This window comes from Phyllopteryx taeniolatus, chromosome 11, assembly GCF_024500385.1.
Source record: "Phyllopteryx taeniolatus isolate TA_2022b chromosome 11, UOR_Ptae_1.2, whole genome shotgun sequence".
NCBI lineage: Eukaryota > Metazoa > Chordata > Actinopteri > Syngnathiformes > Syngnathidae > Phyllopteryx > Phyllopteryx taeniolatus.
This window is the reverse complement of record NC_084512.1, coordinates 17,425,865-17,435,711: the sequence shown is the minus strand read 5'-3', so window position 1 is coordinate 17,435,711 and position 9,847 is coordinate 17,425,865. Positions and strand designations below refer to the sequence as shown.

Here is a 9,847-nt window from a genome sequence, read left to right as displayed (position 1 = left end):
TAGTTGAAGCTAATTTTGAAGCTATTATAATAGCACAGGAAGTGGTATTTTTTTTTAGAGGGAAAAAAAAATGTACATTTTTTTTTTAAGTTACACACCAGGAGAAGTATAGTAAAGTTGATTGCCCATGAGGTTTTGAAATTCAGAATTTGAACAAAATTCTGGGGTAAAATACTACAGTGTACTTCAGGAGACCTCAGTTCATGAAACATCAAAGGATTACCTTTGTGCCCTTTGCGTTTTTCACGACTCCCAAAATAGTAACCACACTCAAAAAGCTTTTAGAAGAACATATTGTACGTACACAAGAAGTTACATTAAGTGACTGGTAGTCTCACCATACCTGCTTGTATGCTTGTAACAAAGTTACGGTTGTCTTATTTATCATTTCTAAGTTCTTAACTTTTTTTTACATTGTAAAACATGATTTACAACATGACTTACCTTCGCATCACATGAACAGTGTTTTTAATGTTTGTACGTTTTTTTTCCTTCATACTTCTTATGGGAAAAATAAATACAATTTCCGAACTAACTCACACATCGACCTTCGAGGTTTCACTGGGTGCTGTCTCTTTGTCTGTGCTAGGTATATATCACACAGACAAGAAAATAGTATATAATAATAATAAAAAACATTTGACTAGCCACTTGTTGCTGGGCAGAGTTCATCAAATGGGAACAGGACGTCACAAAAGAGACTAAGAAAATTAGTATCGTAAAACAAGTTTATACAAATGTATTCAACTGAATCACTGCTCTTTATTAAATATAAACACATTGTTCCAATAGTTTTGTACCCCACTTGTCTAGGACTAATCAACGAGCTTTTCTGTGAGGAGTTGGCCCGTTTTCCCCGATTCTGATTGGGTTTTACCACATAACAAAAATGTGCATGTCAGCACAATTGAAGACTAAATTGTCCATAGGTGTGAACGCGAGTGTAAAAGGTTGTTTTTCAATATATGCCCTGTGATGAGCTGGTGACCACGGTTTACACTGCCTCCAGTTCACCGGCAACCCTAATGACAACAAACAGTATGGAAAATGAATGCGTGGATGATTTATCTGGGTACTATGGTGGAGGTCTACCCCACCTTGTCTGTGACCTTGAATTGAAAAATGGTAGACAATGAGTAGGGGATGAAAAGTGTCTTTTGGTCGATCTGGTGGGTCTGGTGGGTCTGGTGCCCCTCCTGCCCCTAATGCAGAGTCGCCAATTAGGGCTGTCACATAAATAAAACTGAGCTACCTAACTGGAAAAGTCGTCTTCACGCAGAAGGTCAAACTGCTTTCCACATGTGAGACCTTCCCTGTTCGCCTTCACGCTCTGCTGCCTTTGGGCCTGTTCTAGGCTGAGAAGAGACATGTTCGGCCACCTTCACATCGCATCATATTACACTGCTCACAAGGCGTTCAGGTGAGTCGAGGACAAGCGAGGCGGGGATCTTTACAGTCCATAAATTGAGAAGGTCACATGGCCGATGACTATCTTGCACATTTCTTCTTTTGTCCTTGATGTGACATTGGATCGAACTCCATCATGAACATCCCGGGGTGTAGTTTTAAGAATGTAACACAGTAAATCACTCAGTATTTACATCATTTCTAATTACTGTAAATGGTAGCTGTCAGTTTCTACCAGAGAGGGCAGTCGTATCATACAAAATGTGTCTTCACAAATGAGCCACTGAGAGCGAGCTTAGTCCATTTCTGTCATTTTTAAGTTCTGTGCAGAAATGAGTAGATACAATGAATATCTTTCAGATGAATACTCTAAGTTTTACTTCCAATTTAGACATAGAGGGGGCAGTCCATTAATGCTTTAAATCTCTCTCCAGTAAAATGACATAACTGGAGTTAGCCCACTCTAGTTCTCAGTGGCTCAAATTCAGAAGACATCATTGAATAAAAAAAAACATTGTCCAAGAGGGAATTATTGTAGATTTTATTATTTTTATAACAATTATTTTCCTTATGCTAGTATGGTCTGATTCAGCCTGGGAAAGGTCAAGCTGAGTCCGGCAAAAATAAAAAGTTAAGGTTTAGATGTTATTAAACCTTATAAATAATTAATTGGTCCTTGTTAAATATCAGTGTCAACAGCAGCACAGGGAGTTTATTGTTGTAAATGCCAACTCCATCAGTCCTCGTTTTGTGGTAAACTCATCACTGTAAATATTTAAATAAGTTCACTGCGAGTGGCCAGCGCGGCACTGCGCGAAGAATCGTTCTGAAAAAACCTTACTGTGAGTAAATTTACTATCCCACTGACTCACACAATTTCACATAATTTATTCAGAGATCTGGTTGCATTTGGTGCTGCTTTATTGTGACGCGCAATAACAGCGTGCATCACATAAAGATCAGCAGGCTAAAGTGGGACAAATTCACATTAACATGTTCCCACTGAGTCGGAAGTAAGGAGGAAAAGCACATCTTAATAATTCAGTTCAAAATAGACCTCTGAGCCAGTGACACAGTATGCGGAGCATAACCTTGAGCTAATGAGCAAATTTGCACGCAAATCTGACCACAATGCAGAAACACACACACACACAGGCACACACATGTACAAGCACACATCTGTGCATGCAGACTTTGGGCTCGCGGTAGCACCCTATAGCATATGAGATCACAGAAAGAAGAGCAAGAATAGTATGAACCTTTGATATTTTTACCACATTTTTGCATATGGAGGGGACCCTTCTTGCAAAGTCTTCTGACGGCCATTATAAATTTATGAAAAAATATGATGCAAGAATCATCCATCCATCCATTTTCTGAGCCGCTTCTCCTCACTAGGGTCGCGGGCGTGCTGGAGCCTATCCCAGCTATCATCGGGCTGGAGGCGGGGTTCACCCTGAACTGGGTGCCAGCCAATCGCCCGGCACATACAAACAATCAACCATTCGCACTCACATTCACATCTACGGGCAATTTAGAGTCGTCAATTAACCTACCATGCATGTTTTTGGGATGTGGGAGGAAACCCGGAGAAAACCCATGCAGGCACGGGGAGAACATGCAATCTCCACACAGGAGGGGTCGGGGATTGAACCCAGGTTCTCAGAACTGTGAGGCAGACGCTCTAACCTGTCAACCACCATCATGCAAGAATCAAATAAATGTTTATTATCTTATATTTCTAAGATTAGTGCATTAAATGTTTTGGGGCCATTGTAAAATCACAACCAAATCCGACCAACATAATGCTTTTTGGACTGGAGATATTTTCTGGGGTATATCTGAGTTTTTGGCGAAACATTCACTCCTATTTTACTTGGCAGACCTGTCAGAGATTGGGATGGTTTATGCCTCCTGGAAATACTTTGTGCATGTCAGCCAAAGGTGCAAGATGAAGGAAACTTGATAAATTGAGAGGGGAGTGACATTTCTTTATGGGGGAAAAAAAGGTAGGGTACATGCAGCACCAATAAAACTACAGTCGTCCGGCTATAATGTGCTTCCATTTACAATAATAGATGACAGATAAAGCAAATTATTTGCGACTTCAGTTATCTAGCAGGCATACCAACCATCCACAAAATACCTTAGATTCTTTTTATTGGTCAGACCTGTATTGAGCCCATAGAGCTACCATAGATTTTGAAAAATGAGGAAACAACATTGTTTGTCTGTGGCAATGTGATCACCCTGTCCCTTTACATTCATAGCAGTGCAAGAATGGGTAAAAAAAAATACTGCAGTCCAGACCTCACAGGCCTTATAGGTAGGTAGTAATAGAAACAATGGACAGGAAATCTAAAATGCACAGAGAAAGCTCAATTAGAAATAATGAAAATTGGAATAATCTCTTCCACAGTCACAGTGTTGCCATCGTTGCTAATTGTGCAAAATGTTTATCACTGTCAATGTTAAAAACAATAAAACATACTCAACTGTTACCTTGATGATGTGACGTCATTCATTCAAATTTACACGTTCTGCCATCCATGCGAGTAAACAAGCCTCTATTTTTAGAATTTACGACGTGAGCGAAACATTCAAGTATACACAGAGCTAGAAATGGAACGGCAGCACTGCAAAGGCTGCAAGGCCAAGTACAGAACCCTGTTAAGAGCATTTTCGGCAACACCTTTGAACTCAGCCTATACTTCCAGGGAAGATGTGACAGGGTGCTAAAACGAAGATCCTTAATGGAAGAAAGCCCCCCTCAAGCCCTCTAAACCCTCCACTGCGGATAGGGGGGAGAAAAATAATGAAATCAACCTTCGCAGACATCTTCCCTCCTCATCACTTCGCACTAAAAATTCTTTCTTCAAAGGGATAATTCGAAGGCTATAAATGCAAATGTGCCTCAACACACTTCCCTGCAGGCATTGTCACTTTGAGAGCCACAACTTATTTGAGATGCACAGTGGAAGACAACTGGGCCCAAAAATTACATTGAAACACTTTTAACCCTTAGATTAGGGATGTCAAACTAATTTTTGTTGCGGGCCACATTGTGATTACAGTTTCCCTCAGAGGAGCCGTTATGAATGTGAAACCACATAAATGCTTCATTGCCTCATCATAGTATTACATATACACAACAAATGGATGGATAACTCGCTTTTAAATCAGATATTCAAGGATTATAGTTTGTTCTACCATTGTTCAAATTACTGAAAAAAAGTGTTTGGAAACAAAAAAATGCTTCCAATATCTCAACCTTATTATTTATAAGATATGACAGTTTTGAATTTTGGTACAGATTTAACAAGAATCATGGTAGTTGGTGCACATGATTTTCTTTCGTGGGCCACATATAATGACATGATGGGTTGGATCTGACCCCCGGGACTCACGTTTGACACCTGTGCCTCAGCTAATGTTCAGGTCAAATCTGACTGGACCTCAAGAGTGGAAGAAGAAGACTTGGAATCTGTAGTCTTTTCTTAGTACTCGATGAATATGGTGTTAAAAAAAATAAAGAGGAAAAAAAAAGAAAGAAAACTATTCCACAAAAAGGACCCAATGAAATACTGAAAAACATTCAAAGTCTATCAAGCAGGAAATGAAAAGGTAAATTCAATGCAGGAGGTTCAGACTAAGGGCTTCTACACTTTACCCTTCAGTCTCAGCCTGTTGAAAAATCTCCTTGAGGGGCCTCATGTGTAACACATGCTGTATATATTTCCAGGAATTATGTTAAACCACTATGATATTGGCCATTATAAATTTAGATGCCTGTAGCCTTTAAAAACTAATTTAATAGCAAGCTAAGCAAACCCCCCTTTTCCTTGTCCAAAAATGGTACAACCCTAACCCTAGTGACCTTTTCTATAAAAAAAACTTTGGTGTAGTCCATTACTGGTTTGCCAGTTGACCATGGAACATTCCTGCCCTTCTGAGGCCAACAAACCTCACTATCTGGTAACCCCACTTCATATTATTATTATTTGCTTCGACCGCATGGTGACATTGCTGACTATAGTCTTAGAAATTCCTGTTAGCACCACTTTAACTGCTTACATTCTTTAGCTTAGCACATGCTGTATGTAGCCTAGCACCTGCGTTAGCTTAGCACGACTCAAGCATGGGCAAGCCCACGGCATGACCTATTTTGACATTTGGCGGCAATGAAAATAGCCTAAATGTCATTATTTCGCCCTGAAATGTGATGACTTTTCCTAAAGTAACCCAAAATGCACAAAACGAAAGTATTTAAAAATGTCATTATTATGTGCAGGTGCTACAAAGTTTGCATACAATGAAGCTGTTTCAAGTACAATTGTACTCTCGTCGACTACAACGGATTTTAGATTCACCAGTATGTGTTAAATCAAGAATGGTGGTGATAGGGTTCAAGAGGGAGTTTGGAACAGTCCAGAGAACTGTCTCCAGCACATTTATATACGTGTGCGCGGAAATATGCTCCTGTTGTTCTTTGAAAGGTCATGGGGGAATCTCGAAACAGTAAAAAAGACCAAGTCATGTATAGTGTATGTGTATTTGTTGTTAAAGGAATGAAAGACGAACACAGGAAGTGACAACAAAGGTCACCTTTGATTTGACCAGATAGACTGAGTCCGTCACATCTCCATGTTGGTGTGTTTGGACACTTCAAGATGACCTTAATGGCATGTGCATCAATTATGACTCACTTTATCAGCGTATAGCTCTTAGAGACATGCAACAATATTTAGACTCAGCCATGGCTACATTAGTAGGAGCATGTACAGTATACTGTATATAATGTGAGAGGGGGCTCTCATGGTATACAGTATATGTTTATTTGCAGTATAGTCACCATTAAAGGTTACAAAATTCCAGGGAGCATGTGATGGGAATACTGTATATGGGAATTCTTTGGATTATTTGCAAATATTTTTTTTACAATAGTATAAAGGAGTACTGTATTAGGGCCGAATTGAATTGAAAAGAATCGTAAGAATTGTAATATTACGACTATTCTGTGACTTTGACTGACTTTTTTTTCCTGGAAAAAATTAGAATACAGTGGACCCTCGCTATTTGCGGGGGATAGGCACCGAGCCGGAACACGAATAGCAAAAATCAGCGGATAATTGCAACGTTAATTGCATTGGAGAAAAAAGTTTTTTTTTAACCCCAAAAATTCTTGAATGTTGAGTGTTTTTTGGGCTTGGTTCCCCCTAACAAGAAAAACGAAAAGTGTAAAAAAAATAAATAAATCTACGAATAGGTGAATCCGCAGGTGCCGAATTGCGAGTATTTTGCAACGCTGATTACCAGCTACTATTGTTTCTATTCATTTTTTGTGCAGGGAAAGGGGCTGTACTGTGTTGAGACCATTTCAATCAAAAACTGATTTTTACCCCGCCTAGCATCCAAACGAGGAAAATATTCCGCAGGAAAATACTGATGTTTTAGCAACAAAACACTCTGTCTCAATTGTCTGCACTTTGTGACAAACTGTCGCTTTCATGCAGTAACAAGAGGGGACCTGATGAGCACAATACAATTACTGAAATGACACGGTGCATTGATCAAGTAATAGCGAGTGTATTTCACTTCTTGTAATACAAATGTAAAGGAGGTTGATAGAGAATGGTATGTATGAAGGGGATGTGCTATGAAACAGAATAAGCAATGAATGAACATAATTGTTTTTTGCCTTTCCCAATCACCCCACTTGAAGTTTTTCCACTATGTGGTTCTGATATAGTTCTTTACATGTAATGGAGACTTGCGTAAAAGTCATCATCAATACACTTTGTCATCATCATCAATAAATACAAATCACCAACTGTCCCATCTCCCCAGGTATCCCCAAGATTTGGTTCTAAATCCCTTTTCAATTTTCACCTGGCCGTCATGGACTTCTATACCACTTTTTTCAAATTTGCCCAACTAACTACATACAACAACCTTGAGATTTGACAGTCCAGATTCTCTTAGTGCTATGATAGCATTTCTGACCCTCCTGTGTTGAGTTTGCATGTTTTCCTTGTTCTTGTGTGATTTTTCTCTGTATTCAGGCTTTCTTCGACAAAACAAAAATGTGCATGTGCAGTTCATTGAAGATTCTAAATTGTCTATAGGTGTCAATGTGAATAGTTGTTTGTCTATATGTGCCCTGCGATTGGATGCCTACCGTGATACTTTTTAATGCCATAGAAATGTTGACACCACCCATAAAGGAGGCACCCAACTCCATTTTGCTCTAAAAGCTTAATATAAAATAACAAATGAAAATAATTGTGATTAAAAAAGGATTTGGATGACTCAAATATCAAAAAGCTCAAAATAATTGTTCACTATAATTGCATTTGAGTGTCCTTCAATGAAAGCCACAGTGGACAAAAACACACACACAAACAAAAGAACACAAGTGGTCATGTATCAAATGCTCAAAAAAATAGATGCCATTCTGTTCCGTTGCACAGGTTGCAATTTGGCCTTGTATCATGTTTGTCGCTATCTAATTCTATTTTTATCTTCTTGTTGCCACCCATGATCGTTTACTTGTCAAACAGAATATAAAGTATATTGGCCTTAAAGGTCCCATATTTTGGCTAGTTAGATCTCCATAGAGTGACTCTCTAACATGGACTTATTATAAAAGTGTCAATTTCATTTTAAAAAACACATTGGTTTTGTCATACGAGTGTCCAGAAAAGGCCCCATCTGACAGCTTCCGTTTGACCCAGTTTTATACCCGCTTTGTCCATATTTGGCTAAGACTGCCCCCTTTGCTCTGATTGGTTACCTCTGTGTAGAAGACCCACTTCTGAGCGTACACGGGTTTGTTATGTTGATAGCGCTGGCTTGGGAGCGGAGATATTCACTCGTGACGTAGATAAGCTTGAGAAATTCGAATGACCTGATTCCATGCCTCTCGGCAGAAAAGTGTCTGAAACTCAGGAATGTGTGGATGATTTTAATTCTTATTTCACGTTGACTGAGGCACCTTAGACACAATATTGCATCCCAAATACTAGAAAAAGTTAGTATGGAAAAATACAGGACCTTTAAATGTCTAGCAACTACCTGTGTGTGATCTTTCTGACCATTTGTGGGCGAAATGTTTTGGGCTTTTTATAATGGTTCGTCTGAGTTTTTGTTTTTAAAATTGCAAGGTAGGCTGGATCAAATGTGTTCACGTGCTGTGTGTTTCAAATATTGACAAGAAAAGCTTGATGGAAATTGGAAGTGACTTCAAAGCAGAGTTATCTGCTTTTAGCACCACCCCCATTTCACTGGCCACCACATCTGCTCAAATTGCGGTGACATATACCGATGTACAAAATAGTGGATGTGAATATGAGTATGTGCTCATACTCTGACTGCAGCTCATAAATTATTGACTCTTTCGAAAAATGATTTGTGTTGTGTGTGATTGGGGAAGACATGAGACACTTTGATCACCATCCATCTTGACATTAATAGTCGTGTTTATTAAGAAGGAAAGTGCTACCAAATAAATCTACAAAATAATTTTAAAGTGCTTTGTTGGTACTTTTCGCCTATTTTCCCACTAAAATCATTATTAAAGAATCAATATGGTACATTACACAATGTGATTCAGATGCAACAATACCATATGGTTGAAGATTCCTCCAATAGTTAGCATCTAATGTCATTCAGTGGAACCAATAAGTTTGAACACAGTCTGTACTGGTAGGCTGGTCTACCTTTGATTTGTTTGGCTTTTGAAACCATATTCCCATAGGAAATAATAATAATATAAAACAATCTATTACAGTCAAACAGCCAACATCATAAAACCTTTATTAACAAGACAGGCAATCACTTTTTCCCCATTGAAATGAATTAAAATGCCATTGATTCAACCTTTTTGGCTTTGACGTGATTGTGCGTTTGCTGCCTCTTTCGCTCTGGAGCTTTGGTGACTCTGGCTTCCCTGTCATTGGCTAAGAAATCTAGTGTGGGGGGATGGTTGTTATGTTAATTAGCCCCATTGCTCCATAGCAGTGGAGTAGAAGTGCAAAATGACTCATCCACAGACACATTTTCAGACAGGCAGATATCTATTTTTGCTTGATTGTTCAAATTCACACTTGATAAGTGGGCAGACACTCCAGAGCATCAACTATTTGTATACAAATGTCAAAAAGTCAATTTTCCAGAATATGTCCCGTTAAAAAAGTAATTGACAATTACCACATCAATGAGGAACAAAACGCCATGTCATGGAATTAGAGTTCCACAATGATAAATGAAGTTTTCAAATTGGTTTCTATAGATTTTGCCTAATCATTGAGATTAAAAATGGAGAACTTGGAGGCCCAGGCTCCCTTCGACGTCCCCATTCCACCCCACCTTCCAATGCTGCTCTGCTGTACACACTAAGAAGCAAATATGATGAAATTGAAAATATGGATGAGTCTGTTGC

At 38.9% G+C, this 9,847-nt stretch overlaps 1 protein-coding gene across 4 annotated transcripts in view; it reads left to right on the top strand.

The window, feature by feature from the left end:
* The first annotated feature begins 5,321 nt into the window (after window positions 1-5,321).
* The window catches only part of LOC133485612 (golgin subfamily A member 7B-like), a 238,568-nt gene continuing 234,042 nt past the window's right edge, over window positions 5,322-9,847 (top strand). The window contains exon 1 of one of the 4 annotated variants that reach the window (XM_061789590.1): window positions 5,322-5,382. The gene's annotated coding sequence lies outside the window, so the exon portion shown is untranslated. The remainder of the gene's footprint in view (window positions 5,383-9,847) is intronic. The other 3 variants (XM_061789589.1, XM_061789591.1, XM_061789592.1) reach the window with 3 other exon arrangements.